Source organism: Neoarius graeffei, chromosome 9 (genome assembly GCF_027579695.1).
Source record: "Neoarius graeffei isolate fNeoGra1 chromosome 9, fNeoGra1.pri, whole genome shotgun sequence".
Classification (NCBI taxonomy): domain Eukaryota; kingdom Metazoa; phylum Chordata; class Actinopteri; order Siluriformes; family Ariidae; genus Neoarius; species Neoarius graeffei.
Genome location: NC_083577.1, coordinates 16,624,840 through 16,645,358, shown reverse-complemented (window position 1 = coordinate 16,645,358; position 20,519 = coordinate 16,624,840). Strand labels below are relative to the sequence as shown.

At 43.0% G+C, this 20,519-nt stretch overlaps 1 long non-coding RNA gene across 1 annotated transcript; it reads left to right on the top strand.

Moving 5' to 3' along the window:
- Window positions 1-1,107: 1,107 nt before the first annotated feature.
- LOC132891484 (uncharacterized) lies at window positions 1,108-3,623 on the top strand. The gene is made up of 2 exons (XR_009655325.1): window positions 1,108-2,631; window positions 2,802-3,623. It is a non-coding gene; the product is annotated as an uncharacterized LOC132891484 (long non-coding RNA).
- The last annotated feature ends 16,896 nt before the right edge of the window (window positions 3,624-20,519 follow it).

Below are 20,519 nucleotides of genomic sequence, written 5' to 3'. Positions count from 1 at the left end.
CATTCCAAAACATTTAACTTTATTCTTCTTTAACCATTCTTTGGTAGAATGACTTGTGTGCTTAGTGTCATTGTCTTGCTGCATGACCCACCTTCTCTTGAGATTGAGTTCATGGGCAGATTTCCTGACATTTTCCTTTAGAATTCGCTGGTATAATTCAGAATTCATTGTTCCATCAATGATGGCAAGCCGTCCTGGCCCAGATGCAGCAAAACAGGCCATGATACTACCACCACCATGTTTCACAGATGGGATAAGGTTCTTATGCTGGAATGCAGTGTTTTCCTTTCTCCAAGCATAATGCTTCTCATTTAAACCAAAAAGTTCTATGTTGGTCTCATCAATCCACAAAACATTTTTCCAATAGCCTTCTGGCTTGTCCATGTGATCTTTAGCAAACTGCAGATGAGCAGCAGTGTTCTTTTTGGAGAGCAGTGGCTTTCTCCTTGCAACCCTGCCATGCACACCATTGTTGTGGACTCATGAACATTAACATTAGCCAATGTGAGCGAGTTGCTTAGAAGTTACCCTGGGGTCCTTTGTGACCTCGCCGACTATTACATGCCTTGCTCTTGGAGTGATCTTTGTTGGTTGACCACTCCTGGGGAGGGTAACAATGGTCTTGAATTTCCTCTATTTGTACACAATCTGTCTGACTGTGGATTGGTGGAGTCCAAACTCTTTGGAGATGGTTTTGTAACCTTTTCCAGCCTGATGAGCATCAACATTGCTTTTTCTGAGGTCCTCAGAAATCTCCTCTTATTTTCATGCCATGTGTTGTGAAGATCAGACTTTGATGGATCCCTGTTCTTTAAATAAAATAGGGTGCCCACTCACACCTAATTGTCATTCCATTGATTGAAACCACCTGAGTCTAATTTCACCTTCAAGTTAACTGCTAATCCTAGAGGTTCACATACTTTTGCCATTCACAGATATGTAATATTGGATAATTTTCTTCAGTAAATAAATGACCAAGTATAATATTTTTGTCTCATTTATTTAACTGGGTTCTCTTTATCTACTTTTAGGACTTATGTGAAAATCTGATGATGTTTTAGGTCATATTTATGTAGAAATATAGAAAATTCTAAAGGGTTCATAAACTTTCAAGCACCACTGTAATTTTCATTCGACTAGCACTTTAAATATTGAAAAAATAGGTTACAGCTATTCGCCTATTGCTTCCCGAATAATATTGGCAATATTTTCCTGTTATCTTGAATAACGTTAGTCTATATCCATTTTTAGCCACCCTATATTTAGAAAAAAAAAATTCATCTCGCCTGCAACATTAGCTTAAAACCCGTTCTCTCAGAACTCTGTGGTTCCAGATGGGTTTTCCAACACAAAATGTTAGCTATGTCATCCAGATCTTAATACTAGTACTTAGTACTATATTCAACAACTAAATTGATTGTACATGTTCACCTCCATGTTTTACTGATTTCAACCAAAAAAAAAAAGTGGCCAGTGCAGAGGGACAGAGCAGCATTGATTCCTTCTTGAGTCAGACAAGGTGTGGAAGTATACAAACAGGACCATCCCAGAGAGAAGGCCATGACTGAATCCATACAGGACCTCAGCATTTCATGCAACCTCCTTCTGTCTTTGATGGACAAGCCAAGCTTCAAGAATTTCATGTCAGTGGTGGAAGAGAGGTACTGCCCAGTAAGTTGATGCACCATACCCAGATCTCTGAGTGAGCTACTGGCAGAAAAAGAGTCCAAGATAAAATCCAAACTCGAAAAGGCAGACACTGTGTCTGACTCTGGATGTTTGGACTCCCAGGAGTATGTGTGGCTTTTTAGGAGTCACAGCCCACTTCATGGAAATGGAGAAAAACAGCCCAAGACTGTAGACAGTTCTTTTAAGTTGCGAACAATTTACAGGGTCACACACTGAAGAAAGAATAAGTGAGAAATGTGACAACTTTAATATAAAACACAAAATTATCTGTGATAATGCCTCAAATGTGAAGAAAGCCTTCAGTTTGTTTTCCCTTGGCTACAAAAGCCGTTGAAGATGACCTGGAAAACAGCAACCTCTGGGAGGACATGAGTGAGGATAACCAGGATGATGTACAATCCATCCAGAGCAGCTGATGGCAACAGCAGCTACAGTGCTTTGCCTGTGCCTTGCTTCTTATTGTGTGAGATTAGACTGAAGGAGACAAAAATTGTGAACAGTGCAATAGTGACGGTGACAAAATTCTGCAGTTTACTTTATTCCACTTGTGGGCTGAAGGAAGCATTTGAAGCAGAATATGGAGCCGATCAAAGCATCCCCTCTGCTGTATCAACACAATGGAATACAACTCTCCACCTTGTGGAGGCAATCACTGACCTGGATCCCCAAAGTCTAAATACTCTCCTGGAAGACCAAGAACATAAAGGTTTGTGCTTATCAGCAAGGGAATAGAGTCAGTTGAAAGAACTTGTGGAGATTTTGTCTCCATTTCTTCAAGCAACAGACCACACTCAAGGGGAGAAAGTGGTGAGACTCAGTGCATCTCTCCTTTGTGCACTCTCACTCAACAGCTGTCTTGTCAGTATGCTAAATGCAACTCATCACTTGTTGGTTTGGTGAAAGCACTGTACTGTCCTTACACCAGATGAAGTCAAGAGTAAGGTAAAGATGATAATTGATACACACCATTTCCAAACACATTAACATTACATTATGCATTACTAACGTCAATAAAATCTTGATCTTGATTGATTCATTTACTTAACCATCACCACGGTGTGTATATCAGTGTCATATTGAAACTAACCATGATTTCTGTGGAACTTTTTCAGATCTTGTATTGGCTGAGGCTTGGAAAGTCACCATACCAGAGAGCAGTAGTGGAGAAGATGATCAGGATGAGCCACTGCCTGCTAAAACTCCATGTCTCTTCTCTGGCTCCTAGAAGAAAAGTAACAAGGAGAATGTAGACTATGGTTCATCTGTCAAGGCTGAACTTGTTCGCCATTTCCAGATGTCCACTGATTAATTGGACTGCCTGGAATTCTGGAAAAGGCATGGAAAGGTCTTCCTGAGGCTCTGTCTTGTGGCTATGAGAGTGCTTGGTGTTCCTACTAACTGTGCACCAATGGAGAGGGTATTTGGTCAATGAGTCCTTATCATACGCCTTCACTGAGCCAGGCTTACTGCAAAGACACTCTCAACCTTGATCTTTTTCAAATATAACTATTCTGTTGCATTAAATTTTCTTGGTCTGAGGCCACTGGAGGACACCTAAAATCCTGTTAATAGAAATGTTTTGTGGCCCATATCTAGGGTATTAAGAGAAGATGGTCAAGCAGTTATTGAAGGCTTTATAGTTGTAACTGTTATTATTTATTTCTTCATTCATTCATTTGTGTTCAAAGAAAATGATCTGTCATCAGTTTTTGTTGCTTCATGGTTGGGGCCAGTTGACTTTCAAAGTTTTTCATCAAAAATGTAAATACTGAAAAATGTGAAGCAATCAGAAAGGTGTGCTATCCAGCCAACAAAGAAATGACTGATAATTACTTTTTGATAATTGATGCTCAACACAGACAAACATCATGTATCCTTTAGTGCAGACTGAAAAAAAATGAAAATGTTGCAAAATACAGTTATTAATTTGAAAAGAGAGCGTTCATTGTGTTGTTTCATATTACATTGCAATAGTCTGTTTAAAGTGATAACTAATCAATACTGATACTGTATGCTAATAGATGATAGTGCAGTGCATGCTTTGAATTCCTTAGATAGAACAATGCAATGTAATAAGCAGACTGGATGGCATGTAGCTGATGATAAAATGCTCATTACAACCATAAGAGACTTGAGGCTTGACTTGGACTTGCAAAAAAATTGCTTGTGAGCATCTCTGATGCATTCACACAGGAGAGAACCTGTATTAGTGTTCACAGTCATTTAAAACCCACAAATGCACCAACTCTGAGAGACTGCATGATTTTAAAGTTGTCAATTTAAATATCTTTATTATTACCATTTTGGCTAAAAATTATCTGTATTTTGAACTGTATTTTTCATTTGATTTGTCTTTTAAGTTCTGTGGAAGGCAAAATATGTAATCTTAGTCATGTTTAAAATAAGATTAATGTTTTCTTTTTGACCTTAAGTCGTTGTGACCTCAATTATCATGGCATAAGTCATGCATTAACTATACCATTATCAGTGTAGTACTTCAACTTTTGACTAAAATGGAGCCATTGAGATACCAGAAAGTTTAATTCGTAATAAACTCCAGTCACGTGTGAATAGAGTGGAACAGTACCAACATTTCAGTTCATCAGAAGTCTTTTTACTCATTGTTTACTTCCTCTACCCACAAGTCAACTGTAACTGAATCTCATATTTTGGAAGAAAAGCTGCTGGAGTTTGCTGACGCATGCCAGAGGACATCTGATTAAAAGTACATTATAGCAACCTAAAGGTTATAATTGCCTTCATTTTTAGGGACAGGAGCCCAATCAAGTGTGGTAGGTATCTGTGTTGAACATTTCTGTCTGATAGGGAACTGCTGCAAAGTGTGGCACAAGGCACAATTTAGTGTGATTTCAGTAAGGGTCTTAGTTCACTCATAAAACATATGTGGCAGATCACAGAATCCAGGGACACATGTCTGCCCAGGGGCATTTTGAGTTACTGACAGATTCAGAAAGTACAGTTTCTAAGCTTTCCAATGATGCCTTCCATGTGGAGATCTGACAATATTTGAAGAATGTATGGCGTTTTGAAAGTGTATACTTCTTAAAACAGAAAAGGGAGAAAATCGCCCTCAAAGTTTTCCATCTCAGCTACTCTGGGTGTAGGGCGGGCACATAATGGTGCTCATTTGCATGACATTAAGGAAAGCCCTACTAGCTAGCACGATACTACTTTCATGCAAACAAAGATCACCACGTCAATTTTCCTTCCATGCAAAGTATGCCCAACACAATTATGAAGTACAAAAATAAGTCCTAAAGTATACTTTAACGTTTTGTGGTTGAAAAATTACTCACACCGTAAGAAAGAAAGATAGCACGATGATGACACAACTAACAACACTAGTTTCATGTAAAGCCTCGGTCACAACCGGCCGTATGTGCTCCTACAGCCGGTCTACATGCAAAAAACGCAAGAAACACATGGAGAGCGTGCATGAAACTCACGAGAGCGCGCATGTGATGTGCTGATTTTCGAGCCGCAGACCGGCCGCAGCGGTTCTTTGTCATGTCAAACAAACTCTACAGGCGCTTACGTTTTTTTCAGGTTGCAAGACAAACTTACGGCCAACGCGCGTCTTTCTCCGTGAACAAAAAAAAAACGCAGCGATTTGGGAAACGCCAAAAATCACACGGCCAAAAAATCGTACGTCCGGTTGTGACCTAGGCTTAACCAAACCACAACACTCTCCGTTACATGCAAAAATAACCACACAGCCTTAGATTAATAAACTTACCCCATCAGAAAGAGAAACGGCGCCTTGCACACACCAGTGCCTCCGATGGAATGTAATCCTAGAATGGTCCGTGTATCATCCAATCATTCAAGTATTCCATTCAATCTGGAAAACGAGGTTGCGTTTTTTTTTTGCTAGAAATGGTTATCTCCGATGTAAATACTATGTGTCTGTTTGCTTCGCGGTGTGTCAGCTCCTCTGCGCTCTGTTTAGTAACTCATTCCATAGTGAAATCACACGCCTGTATGCAGTTAAGTAGCCATGCGCTCAGCTCGGATCATACAGCTGATTCGCGGAAAAAAAACCCCAAAAGACTTAAATCATCATGTGAATGGCCCATATGGTAATTTACCCACACCCCCCAGCAGGCTACAGTCCTGACAAAAATGAGACAATTTGCAACAAAAAATGTATGCTTTTCCAACAAAACAATCTATTATCTGAAATACTGATTGCATTCTTCAAGATCTCAACTTGCACATGATGGAAAAAAAATCACAAATTTCGAAAAAAAAAATGCTTCTTTTGCAATTATCTTGGATTCGTTTCGGCCGACAAGTGTCCCTGGATTCGGTGAGGGGTCACATATCTGTACTTTGCTCATTAGTAACGTACACACATCTCTTCCTTGGGTCATGATTATTTTGTCTTTGCTCATGTTTTGCTTTACCTTGGGTGTTATCTATCTGGTCTAGTGTGTGTGCAAAGGACATAGACATCAGCATAAGAGAATATAAGCTGGCTTTGCCCGACTTTTGTTTAGACCAAGATTCAGACTGTTGCCCAGGTTGTCTTTGTGCAAACAATAAAGTCAAGTCAATTTAAGTTTATTAATATAGTGCTTTTAACAAAAGACATTGTCGCAAAGCAGCTTTAAAGAAAATTACAGACTTTAAACATGAGCTAATTTTATCCATAATTTATCCCCAATAAGCAAGCCTGTGGTGACGGTGGTAAGGAAAAACTCCCTCAGATGACATGAAGAAACCTTGAGAGGAACCAGACTCAAAAGGGAACCCATCCTCATTTGGGTAATAACAGAAAGCATGATTATAAAGAACTCACTTCTATAACTGTGTCCTATATAGTCACAAAGTATAACTGTGAAACCAGGAAATTCATTATAGTTTTAACAAGAAGTCTGTTTTGTTGAAGTTATAAACTGTTAATTGATGGAAACTTGAGTGCAAAACTGTTTATGACAACGGCAGTCCTAAAGTTAGCAAGTCAACTGTTGTCCTCAGTTGTACAGGTGTGCATAGTTAACGGCATGCATGCGAGAGTTCACTCGGCACGGGTGCAGTCCGGAGCGTGCCCTAGAGTCTAACTAATGCATGCGCCATGGCGCGCAGGTGTGACCGGAATAAGAGCCTAGGTTTTGCAATTTTGAAAAAAAAAATTATGGTTGCAGAGATATGGTGCTTTTAGTAAAAAATAAATAATGGTAATTGCACACTGCCCCCCCCCCCACCACACACACACACTTAACGTTGTAGCACAAAATAGAAAGGATCTACGTGGTCCTAATTAGCAGTGGCGATTCTAGCATCTGATCTTTGGGGGTGCTTAGCCCCCAGAGCTGACAGAGGCACCTGGCTTGAACGACAGTGTTTCCACGTTTATTCCGCATTGACTTAACTAGACAAGAAGACGAGACTAGACAAGACTAGACTTATGCAATGTTTTAACAGAAGCTGACCCAATAAACTATGATATCTACACATTTACAACCACTGACACAAATATTTACGTTATATTTTTAACTAAAGACCTACTACTGCATTTGTAATGTTGGAGCTATTCATTTTGAACAGTGGTAATTGTTAATGTGTTATTGTGTAATAATAGTGTGTATTATTATGATTTTACATTAGTTTACATTAGTTTATATTTTTTGTTATATTTGTTATATTTTGGCAGTGTTCTTTTGATAGTCATTTGTTTAATTGTCTAGCACCGTAGCACTTGTACAGCTCTGCACAAAAGTATCTCGATATGGATGATAAATGTCGTTTTTATCATTCTGTTCATAGACCAGGGAACATCAATATTGCATTATGCATATTATTGTGTTGTGTTTAACAATTGTAACTCCAGTCCGTACCTTCACATCTCGCTATGCCAGTAATACTCAGGTGCTACTTCGAGTTCCTCATCGGCGTGGAATCCAGTTAAAAAAAACCACCATGTCGTAGCAAGCACTCGCGCGGACAGGCAACCCAATCAGAGGGGACGCAAGGAGGAGAGGTATTTTACTGGTCATAGAACTATCACGTAACAGGTGAATTCAAGAACACACACACGCCCGCGCACACATTCATTGCGCAGTGCGCAAGGGCACTTATTTCTGAAAATTACGTCCAAAAGCAGTGTTTTTGAGGGTGCTTGAGCACCCCCAAAAATAGGCTAAACACGCCCCTGCTAATTAGTACTGTTAGAACCAGAAAAGGTTGTAGTTTTATGAGCAACGTGGTTTTGGAGGTGAACCCGAACAAATTCCTGGCTTTTGCGCACTCGCTGCACACAATGCATATGGCACAACGCGCCACCCGCTCATGCCGGCTCTAGTACTAAAAGTGAAAGTAAGTGCCTAATTAATGCCATTATTGAGCCTTGTATAAAACTTCAGAACTGCCATCAGTGAAAAGGATAAACAACTAAGGGCAGCTAATAAATTCAAGCAACAGGCTAAACACAATCTTGACACTTACTGTGCAGTCAGCTTTTTGGGATGGCGCATCTGACTTCTGTTTCCAAATTATAGGAACTGCTCCACATACCAGATGTTGCTCAGATCCTTCTATGTGAATCTGCCTCACAAATTTATCTTTTTCAAAATGTATGGAGCAGACACCAAACCATCCTGTCGGCTTGAACTTACCTTTCTTTGTCCGTACAAATCAAAATCCTTCATTCTGGAAGTGTCCTACCAACTTGGGCTATAATGGATCAAAATTCCACTTTTTTGTCAGCTACACTTGAACAGCCTTGAACAGCAGACCTCTTAGGAGGCATGCTTTGGTTTTAGTTTTGTTTTGGAATTTTAAAAAAGCGTTAAAAACATGCTACACTTTGCAAAGCAGACGAAGCCAGAAATGCCGCAAACTTTCAAGCATTGCACATGATGTCACTTCCTTTGAATTAACAATAACTTACCAGGAACGCATTTGTGTAATGGCAGACTCAAAGAGCCAAACTTTACCAGCTAAATAGAACATGTTTGGTTTTAGTTTTGTTTTGGAATTTAAAAAAAGGGTTAAAAACATGCTACACTTTGCAAAGCAGACGAAGCCAGAAATGCCGCAAACTTTCAAGCATTAAGACTAGCACTAGTCTTGTATTAAAATACAAATTAGACAGTAAACCATTTAACATGTCTAGTTTTATAAGGTATAATTTCCAGGGGTGATGTCATTTTTGTAAGACTAGCACTTTAACTTCCACGACATTTTCTAGTCTATCCAGGAGAATGGAATGATCAATGGTGCATTAAGGTCAAGCAATACAAGCAGGGAGACACAGCCCTGATTAGATGCCAACAGTAGGTCATTTACTACTTTAACCAGTGCTGTCTCTGTGCTATGATGAGGTCTAAATCCTGACTGATACATTTCATGGATGTTATTCCTATGTAGATATGAGCATAACTGCTGTGCCACAGCTTTTTCTAGGATCTTGGAGATAAAGGAGAGATTTGATATTGGCCGATAATTGGACAGCTGACAGGGGTAGAGGTCAGGTTTTTTAATCAGGGGTTTGATAACTGCTATTTTAAAGGATTTGGGTACATGGCCAATTCTAAGGAAAGAATGTATTATTTTTAGAAGCAGTTCAAGTACTTCTGGTATTATCTGTTTGAAGAGTCGTGTAGGTAAGGGGTCTAGACAAGTTGAAGATTTCGATGTGGAGATTAATGAAATTAGTTTGAATTCTCTAAGGGAGTAAAACATTCTAATTTTTTATCTGATATAGTTATATTGTTAACTACAGGGTTACTTAATTTGTCTGGCCTTAAATTAGTAATTTGAATTTTTTGTAAGATATTTTTCAAATTTTGTCATTGAAAAAATTCATGAAGTCATTGCTACTACATATTGCAGGTGTCCATGTGTCTATAGTGGTCTTTTCCTCGTTAATTTTGCTACAGTATTAAATAGGAATTGAGGATTATTTTTGTTATCTTCTATTAGGGTGGAGAGATATGTTGATCTAGCAGCACTAAGAGCTTTTCTATACTTCAGGAAGCTCTCCTTCCATGCTAATTTGAACTCTACCAATTTTGACCCCATTTATTTTCAAGTGGTCTGTTTTAAAGTGCAAGTGTAATCATTATACCAGGGTGCTGATTTTTCTCTTGAATCATTTTTCTTTTAAGTGTAAAGTATAACGGAATGCTGACTCTAAGCATTCAGTTACCTGATCAAGTTCTGTGGGGGCTGACAGTGATCCAATCAAAGTTGATAACTCTGGGAGATTATTTGTAAAACTCTGTGCAGTAGTTGACATGAATGTATGTTTAATATAGTAGCGTGGTGAGGTGCATATATTATTGCTCAGACATATTTTCAATAAGATCAGATAATGATTTGAGGTAACTTCAGACTGTGGAAGTGTGACTATGTTTTCTATGTTTAACCCGAATGTTAGTATTATGGCCCTTTTCCACTACCCTTTTTCAGCTCGCTTCAGCTCGCTTCAGCTCACTTCAGCCCGACACGGCTCGCGTTTCGACTACCAAAAACCAGCACGACTCAGCTCGTTTCAGCCCTGCTTAGCCCCTAAAACTCGCACCGTTTTGGAGTGGGGCTGAAGCGAGCCAAACCGTGCCGACTGAGGTTGGGGGCGTGAGCAGACACTCCCCTGTGCACTGATTGGTGAGGAGGAGTGTCCTCACATGCCCACACACGCCCCGCGAGCGCGCTGGGATCTGTAAACACCGCAAACCCGGAAGGAGAATAATTATGAATTACGAGAATTTCTGAAGCCTTATGCACCTCGCCTCATCTATACGCTCTTGCCAGTATCTGTTGGCGTTGTCGGTGACAACAAGCCACAGCACCAAGACCAGCAACACTAACGACTCCATGTCCTCCATGTTTATTGTTTACTATTCGGGTCGTGAGACTACCGCTTAAAAGCTCACTGAATCAGTGACATACAGAGCATCGTGGACGAGTTCGCGGAGCGCAAGGCTCGTCGTATGCCCTTCAAATAATGCGCGCAGTAGGCTATTGATGTTTTATTATGAGCCATGTACAGTATGTCGCCGAATGTTTTTTTTGTTTCTGAGTTACATGTTCGTTTGAAGGACTTAATGTACAAAATAACATAGTTGCACCCCGTAGTGTTGAAATTGGTAAACACAGTGCATTCAGTGAGGTTTGCACCGCCCTCCTTTTATTTCTGACTCTTCCTGTCACCGTTGCAACCTCTGAGCGCTCATTCGTATGCCCTTCAAATAATGTGCGCAGTATAGGCTATTGATGTTTTATTATGAGCCATGTACAGTATCCTAATGTTTTTTGTTTCTGAGTTACATGTTCGTTTGAAGGACTTGATGTACTAAATAACATAGTTGCACCCGGTAGTGTTGAAATTGGTAAACACCGCAGTTGCGGACATTTTGTAGCCTAAAATGATGTTATGATAAGCTTTAATAAAGGGCCCGGTCATTTGCCCCGCCCCTGGCCCGGCTCTGACTTGTTCCGCCACTGTCACTGATGTCACTGTTTGCGCTGCTTAACGACATCACATGACGTCCACCCACTTTCGCTAACTCCACCCAATGTGTCCACCCACTTCCAGCCAGCACGGTTCAGCGCGGTTGTAGTCGAAATGCAACTCCAACAGCCCCGCTCAGCTCGACTCAGCTCGACTCGGCACGGCACGGCTCAGCCGCGTTTGTAGTGGAAAAGCGGCATTAGGTCGAGAGTGTGACCATGATTGTGGGTAGGTCCTATGATGTTCTGATTAACCCCTACTGAATCTAAAATGGACACGTATGCTGTTTTCAGAGGATTTTCAGGATGATTAAAGTCTCATCTCATCTCATTATCTCTAGCCGCTTTATCCTGTTCTACAGGGTCACAGGCAAGCTGGAGCCTATCCCAGCTGACTACGGGCGAAAGGCGGGGTACACCCTGGACAAGTCGCCAGGTCATCACAGGGCTGACACATAGACACAGACAACCATTCACACTCACATTCACACCTACGGTCAATTTAGAGTCACCAGTTAACCTAACCTGCATGTCTTTGGACTGTGGGGGAAACCGGAGCACCTGGAGGAAACCCACGCGGACACGGGGAGAACATGCAAACTCCGCACAGAAAGGCCCTCGCCAGCCACGGTGCTCGAACCCGGACCTTCTTGCTGTGAGGCGACAGCGCTAACCACTACACCACCGTGCCGTCCCGATGATTAAAGTGAATATTAAAATCTTTGACAACTAAATCATTGTCTAAAGAAATAACCAGGTGTGAGATGAAATCCGCAAATTCAGAAAGAAATTCAGAATATGGCTCTGGGGCCCTGTAAATAATAAGTAATGGAATTGACTGAGTAGACTTATTTTTCAAGGCTAAATATTAGTATGAATAATTTCATACGTATTAAGTTTATAACCAGGTTTTTGTGCAATACTAAGGACTACTTTTTGGATTACCTCATACTTGCACACACTTGCACATGCATACTTAGGCTGCTATATGTTAAAACCGGCTTCTTATTTAAGTTTGTTTAGCCTATTTAAATGTCTAGTTTTATATTCTTTTATTTTATGTTAGTTTTACTTCGTACTTTATATTTTTATATTTTATAGTCCATTTACTGCTCTCGGGACCTGAGTCCTAATTTCGTACCATAAACATGTGAATGTGAGCTGGTATGACAATAAAGCTCCTTGAATCCTTGAATAATCATTATAAATAACTGCAACCCCTCCTCTTCTGCCAGTTAGACGAGGCTGGTGTATATAACTGTTTCCAGGAGGACTAGCTTCATTTAATGCTATATATTCATTTGACTTAATCCATGTTTCTGTTAAACACAGTACATTAAACTCCTGATCAGGAATAAGTTAATTAACAATTAACGCTTTAGGTGCAAGGGATCTAATATTTAAGAGTCCTATCTTTAGATCAAAAGTGTTGGCAGTGGCTGTACAGTCAGTATGATCCAATTTTATATTAATTAGGTTACTGGAACAAACTCTGAGTATTTCAACTTTTTTGTTTAGGTCTGGGAACAGACACAGCCTCAATATAGTGGACCCTGAATGATAACTCTGTGCAGCTAGCAGACAGTTGGTTTAGCCTGTTCTTCTGCTCCCTGGCCTTGGTTCTGGATTGTCATAAGTTAATTAGGCCTGTTCTGAGACTATGAGCTATGCTGCAAGAAATGAGAGCTGCACCTTCCTGAGTGGGATGGATACCGTCCTGCCCCAACAAGCCAGCAGTGCCCTCAAAACTACTCCAATTATCTATCAAGCCCACATTGTTTTTAGAGCACCACCTGGACAACTAGCAGTTTAGCAACCATAACCTGCTGTAAGCTTCATCACCATACCACATTAGGATGGGGCCAGAGCATGCTACAGCATCGGACATCACTTTCACTAATTTAAACACCTCTACAAAGTTACTCTTAATAACCTCAGACTGACGAAGGTGTATATCATTAGCTCTTACGTGGATAAACTATCTTTGTGGATAGTTAGTTGGATAACTTTATAACTAAGACTGTTGCTCAGGTTGTCTTTGTGCAGACAATAAACCATCTCTTTTATTATACTCTGGCGCTTGGTCTCATTTTTCTTCAAGCATCTTACTTCTGATGAAGCTGCAGTATTTTGAAGGTCATCCAGATTGCTTTAAAACACTGTTATCCTTGCATTGAGGTATATCGAATTCAGAATGTTGTTGGATTATTTTATACCTCAAGATTACTGTTTTGAGCTTCAGAATGTGTTAGGATTTCTGTTTCTGTGACAGTTATCTTTGTGCCAGGCTTTCTGTGTTACAAGCATCAGTAGGTCAGACTGTGGAATGTGTCTATTGTTGGCTAGTTTAGAAAGTTAGAACTCTCTCATTCCAATATTTTATAGGCATGATGCACACAACTACCTTAGCTTGCTACAAATATTTTTCTAAAATCATGGAGAAATTATGTTGTATTACTTAGCCTGAATTTATAATATTCTACTTAGGAGGTTTTCTGACACTGGGCTCCATTAAGCTGAGCTTAGGAACAATTTATGAGTTCAAATGTTTGGAGGATCTTGTGTGTAACCATTGTTTCTTCACCACTGATTGTTACCATTGTAAAAGCATTTGGCGTATAAAACACAGAATCCCCATTGTGTAGTTAAAACCTGAAGATGTCATATGGTGGGAAATACCAGCAGGTCTGTTGTATTTCTAATTCAGCAGAAGGTATGCTTTTGCCAATAAGAAGTCTGTGTTCAAACAAAGAAAAGTCCTTTTACAATGATTTTAATAGGAACCACCATTAGGGCACTTCTTGGGTGGGTCCCTTGTAGCAGGACAGAGTTAAAAAAATATTAATGGGGGAAGTTTAGACTTTTGTGTGTATCCTGGATATCTCTGTGTTTGAATTGGTTTCTACAATAAAAGCACTTCAAGGTGACTTCTTTTATGCAAGTGTATTTTGACTACTTTTGAGGTTCAGATTTCCACTACAATGTTCCGTGTTATGGGTTGAGCCAGTGTCTAATGCTGTGTTCAGGGTTCCTTGTAAGTGGTACTAATAGTATTTTCCAACTTGGGACATGTCACTTGGGGGGAGGGGGGCATGCAAACATGTCTTGTTTGCTCTGTCAGAGCACATTTTTACAGTTACAGGTCTGAGTGGCTATTGTATCTGTTCTACTGTAGTAGAACATTGTACATTTTGGACTGAAATTGCAGTGCGGTGACAACAGTGACTACATTGCTTACTGTGACAATGGGGGCGTGGCCAAGCGGCAGTTTGTGAATGGAGGACGGGGTCGGGGAAAGTAAGTGGCTAAGTCATTACACTTGGTGTCAATTAATGTGTGTGTGTGTGAGAGGGAGAGAATAGCACATGAGCAAAGCTGAAAAGCTGACAGAAATAAAAAGTTTGTAAGAACTTCAGTTCCCGCCTGCCTTGCTTCTGTACTCCACCCACATCAGCGATTCGCTAGAGTGGTGCTGAAACCCGGGAAGTACAGAAAGGAACCACCCCACGGAGTCCTCCCCATTTATGGAGCTCGTCCATACCCTCACTGCTGCCCAGCAGAACCAGCATCAAGCGCTGACCGCCCTCCGGAAGGAGCAAGAACAACGCTTTGAAGCCTTGATGTTGGCCCAGCAGGAAGATCGCTAGGTGTTCCGGTGTCTGCTGGTGTCGGCAGGGGCGTCCACAGTCACCACCTTGAACTCCCCTCATGTCACCCTCACGAAGATGGGCCCGCATGATGAGCCTGAAGCCTCCATCGCTCTTTTTGAGCAAGCGGCCCAAATGTGGGGGCGGCCACTTGAGCAGCGCACGACACGCCTCCTCCTGCTCCTGACTGGTGAGGCGCAGCTCGCAGCACAGCAGCTCCCTGCCGACAGCCGGCTTATCTACACTGACCTCAAGAGAGCCATCTTGTAGTGGGTCGGCCACTCCCCGGAACAACACCGCCAACTGTTCCGGAAGCTGACACTGGAGGAGGTCAGCCGGCCATTTGCATTCAGCCAACAACTCCAGGACGCCTGCCGGCAGTGGTTGAGGGTAGAAGACTGCAACGCTGACGGGATCCTCGACCTGGTGGCACTGGAACAGTTCATCTTTCGGCTTCCGGAAGGAATGGTGGCATAGCTCCATCGCCCGGCATAGCTCCAATGAGCCATCGAGTTGGCTGAGGACCATCTGGCAGCAGTTCCGACAGCAGGCAGATGAGGCTAAGTCGCCTCTCCTCATTTCTGTTCTCTCCCTCTCTCGTCCTTGCCCCATTCCCCCACCGCGGAGGCGGGGTCAGCTTCTCCCCAGCCAGCCTGCCGCACCTGTGGTGTCCTCCTGTCTCCTTCTTCCATGTCCGTGTCCTCCCCCCCTCAGGTGAATGACGCCCATAACTGGCAGAGGGAAAGCCTGGGCCAGTATGCTGGCGTGGCAGGGAGCTGGAGCATCTCCAGAATCAGGGCTCCACAAGGGATGTGGAAGCTGTGATCCAGATCCCCAACGCACCAGAGACCGCCCCTGATCGGGCCGGAATGTATTGCATACCAGTAAGTGTTCAAGGGGATACATATCACGTGTTGGTGGATTCCGGTTGTAATCAGTCCTCAATTCACCAATGCCTGGTGCAAGGTGAGGCATTAGGGAGAGCATGAGTGGTGAAAGTGTTGTGTGTGCACACAGGGATGTTCACAATTATCCCTTAGTGTCTGTCTGTATTCTATTCCAGGGCCAAATGCATAGAATAAAGGTGGAGGTTAATCCTCGTCTCACCCACTCACTGATTTTGGAGACTGATTGGCCAGGATTTAAAAAGCTGATGGAACATTTAACACATAGTGGGTCCTGCACTAGTATGTGACGGGAAGATCCAAGTGTGGCGTTAACTGGAGAAACTGTCACAGAGCTGTCTATGTCAGCACCGCATCAGAGTGACACAAGGAGTGAGGAGCAGCCCGCTCCTCCTCCATCTCTCAGGGATTCCCTTGAGGATTTCCTGTTAGAGCAGTCTTGAGACGAGACTCTGCAGCATGTGTTTGACCAAGTGAGAGTAATCGATGGTCAAACTCTTCAGCCCAGCGTGGCACCGGCCTTCCCTTACTTCACTATTATTAAAGATAGGTTGTACCAAGTGACACAGGACACTCAAACTAGTGAGCAAATAACCCAGCTGTTGATCCCAAAGAGCCATCGGGAACTCGTATTCCATGTGGCTCACTTTAATCCCATTGCTGGACACTTAGGGCAAGATAAAACACTAGCCCGAATAATGGCCCGGTTATATTGGCCAGGGATTCACAGGGATGTCCACTGGTGGTGTGTGGCATGCTGCGAATGCCAATTAGTAAATCCACAGCCACTCCAAAAGCACTTTTGCACCTTCTCCCTCTAATTGAGACCTCATTTGAGAGAATTGGTATGGATCTCGTCGGGCCATTAGATCAGTCAGCATTAGGATATCACTTTATTTTAGTTCTGGTGGAGTATGCAACACAATATCTGGAAGCAGTGCCTCTCCGCAATATTTCAGCATGCAGTATTGCAGAGGTGCTCTTCCGTATTATCTCCCAGGTCAGGATTCCAAAAGAAAGCCTGACAGACCAAGGCACTACATTTATGTCACGCACACTACATGAACTGTATGGATTATTGGGGATTAAGTCTATTCGCACCACTGTCTATCACCCACAAATGGATTTCTTAGTGGAGCGTTTTAATCAAACCCACAAAAACATCATCCAGAAATTTGTAAGGGAAGATGAACGTAATTGGGATAAATGGCTTGAGCCCCTGTTATTTGCAGTACAAGAGGTCCCGCAAGCCTCCACTGGTTTTTCACCATTTGAATTATTATATAGGCGTAAGCTGCGTGGCATTTTGGATGTGCTATGGTAAGAATGAAATTCAATACGTTCTTGACCTGAGTGCAAAACTCCACACACTCATGGACCTAACCCAGAAGAATTTATGGCAGGCACAACAACGTCAAATCTGGCTATATGACAGAGGCACGCGCCTTAGAGAGTTCACACCAGGAGACAAAGTGCTTGTATTATTGCCCACGTCGAGCTCCAAATTAATCGTCAAGTGGCAAGAGCCCTTTGAGGTCACACGGTGAGTCAGGGACGTCGACTATGAGGTGAGGTGAACAAATAGGGGTGGGGCATTGCAAATTTACCACCTCAACCTGTTAAAACATTGTAATGAGGAGGTCCCTGTGGTGTTGGTGTCGGTAGTCCCGGAGAAGGCAGAGCTGGGGCCGTAGGTAAAAAAAAGGTAACATCTCAAACCACTCCGGTCCCTTGTGGAGACTACCTCTCTCTGGCCCAACTCACAGAGGTGGCCCAGTTGCAAAAGGAATTTTCCGATGTGTTCTCGCCCCTTCCCAGTCGTACCCACCTCAAAGAACACCACATTGAGATGCCCCTGGGGGTGGTAGTGTGTAGCCGCCCTTACCGCTTACCAGAACACAAGAAAAAGGTGGTTCGGGATGAACTCAAGGCCATACTCGAAATGGGCATAATCTTTGCCCATAAAGTGGGCCTGGTTCCCAAGACCGATGGGTCGGTCCGGTTCTATGTAGACTATAGAAAAGTCAATGCGGTGTCTAAATTTGACACATACCCAATGCCTCGCATTGAGCTGCATGATCAGTTAGGTGCTGCTCGCTTTTATTCGACACTGGATCTAACGAAGGGATATTAGCAGATCCCCTTGACTCCTCTATCCCAAGAGAAAACGGCCTTTTCCACACTGTTTGGATTACACCAATTTGTCATGCTCCCTTTTGGGTTATTTGGGGCGCCCGCTATGTTCCAGCAGCTCAAAGACAAGGTCCTTTGCCCTCACGCTGCCTACACGGCCACATACCTAGATGACATAATAATCTACAGCCATGATTGGCGGTGGCACCTGGAACATCTGAGAGCCGTTCTAAAGTAGCTGAGGCATGCGGGTCTCGCAGCTAACCCGAAGAAGTGTGCAATTGGGTGGGTGGAAGTATGGTATCTGGGGTTCCACTTGGGTCATGGGCAGGTGCATCCCCAAATTAACAAGACTGCAGCAATTGCGGCCTGCCCAAGACCAAAAAGGGGGTGAGACAGTTTCTGGGGCTGGCTGGCTATTATCGTAGGTTTATACCTAATTATTTGGATGTCGCCAGCCCTTTAACCAATCTCACTAAAAAGGGGGCTCCAGATCCAGTCCAGTGGACAGAGCAGTACCAACAGGTTTTCTCTAAGGTAAAAGCTGCACTGTGTGGGGGGCCACTTTTGCACTGCCCTGACTTCTCTCTCCCCTTTATTTTGCAGACTGATGCATCGGACAGAGGGCTAGAGGCCATTTTGTCCCAGAAGGTGGAGGGTGAGGAGTGCCCTGTGCTGTACATTAGCCATAAACTCTTGATGAATGAAAGCAAGTACAGCACCATTGAAAAAGAGTGTCTTGCCATCAAGTGGGTGGTTCTCACCCTCCAATACTACCTGCTGGGGCACCCTTTCACCCTCTGTTTGGACCATGTGCCCCTCCAGTGGCTCCACCGCATGAAGGATGCCAATGCACGGATCACCTGTTGGTATCTCGCCCCCAGCCGTTTAAGTTCAAGGTGGTCCACAGGCCGGGGGCGCAGATGGTGGTGGCAGACTTCCTATCCCATCGGGGGGGGAGGTCTGCTTCAGGCCAGACGGCTCCCTGGCCTGAGTTGGGCGGTGGGGGTATGTGGAAATGGGGGCATGGCCAAGTGGCAATTTGTGAATGGAGGGCGGGGTTGGGGAAGGTAAGTGTCCAAGTCATTACATCTGGTGTCAATTAATGTGTGTGTGTGTGTGTGTGTGTGTGTGTGTGTGTGTGTGTGTGTGTGTGTGTGTTGTAGGGAGTGAGCATAAAAGGAGGGAGAGAGCAGAAAAGAGCTGACTCCCAACCAGGACACGCGTGTGTGTGTGTGTGTGTGTGTGTGTGAGAGAGAGAGAGAGAGAGAGAAAAATAGCACGAGTGAAGCTGAAAAGCTGACAGAAATAAAGTTTGTAAGAACTTCAGTTCCCGCCTGCCGTGCTTCTGTACTCCACCCACATCAGGGATTCGCTACACTTACCTTCTTGAAAACTGATTGGTATGGTCAGTGTTATAGATTTAACCAAGTATTCTTTCTGTGTATTAACTGATCTAAAGCGTTCCTGGTTGTAGATAGGGAAGTTTGTCTTGAACGCAGGATTACTTGATTCAGGCAGTTCCAATTTAATGGATGGTCTGGAACCTGCCAGCTGTGTTTGTGAGCTGGTGGAGGCTAATCCAGGCCACTCCCTGGGCACTATTGGTTCTAGTGTTGAGCAGCATGATTCAGTTGCTGGTTTGTTCTCCATATGGAAGAGCTCTGGGATGAAGTCATGGACAGATGCATAGTATGTACCTTCAATTGGGGGTCTAAATGCAGCACAGTCCACTGGAATCCAATACTAATGGGTGCTAAAAGTTTGAGGGGGTGTGGTTCACATTCAAATGCCAAATGTTATATATAAACTTTTAAATGATATATTACTGATAAACTAAGAAGATTTGACTGACATTTGTTAACATGCTGAAGACCCTTATTCAAAAATTTGGGTCCACCATAAAATGCAATGCCTCATCAGCACTGGAGTCTGTTCCAAACCTTGATTCCTAGAACATGCTGTGGGCTACAGTCATGGTCAACACAGATTATAGTTCCCAGCAATGTCACAAACTCTATCTAATAATGCTAATCTCATACAAATCACACACCTAGACTCACACAATCATGCCAATTGCATTTAAGCACACACAGTAGCACAGCTCAGTGCAAAGTATACACTGTGTTTATAGTTCCAGTTTGTTACCAAGCCAGTCATGTGTCTCGATTGATATTCTGGTTTTGACCCTGTAGCTTTAACTTACTGGTTATCTGATCTTATGCCACACTCACAACCTGCCACAAGTGTTTTGGACACGCACGGGTTGCAGGGTTTGGTAGCTCGCAGCCGTGCTACAGGGTTGTGGTGAACCCGGGGGAAAGTTTGGGGGAGGAGTATGGGCAAAGTACTTGTCAAGTACAGGTTGCACACCTGACTTCCTCGAGGTGTGGGAAAAATTGTGCCGTTAGCCCGTGGAAAGCGTATGTCTGATGCACATGATCAGTGCATGTTCAGTGCGTGTGGAGTGCGTGTGACTTGCATTTTACCAGTTTCCTGCGCTAGGAGTACGGGCCGTACTTGTGAAGCATGTGTGTGAGGGTCCAACTCCCTCAGTTGTTGCAGCGGTATGGTGACAGCCATCTTCTTCCCTTCTACACTGCTACACATTACATGATCGGTTCCTTGGTTCCTCCCCAATATATATACCCAGAATCTTGCCCCTCGT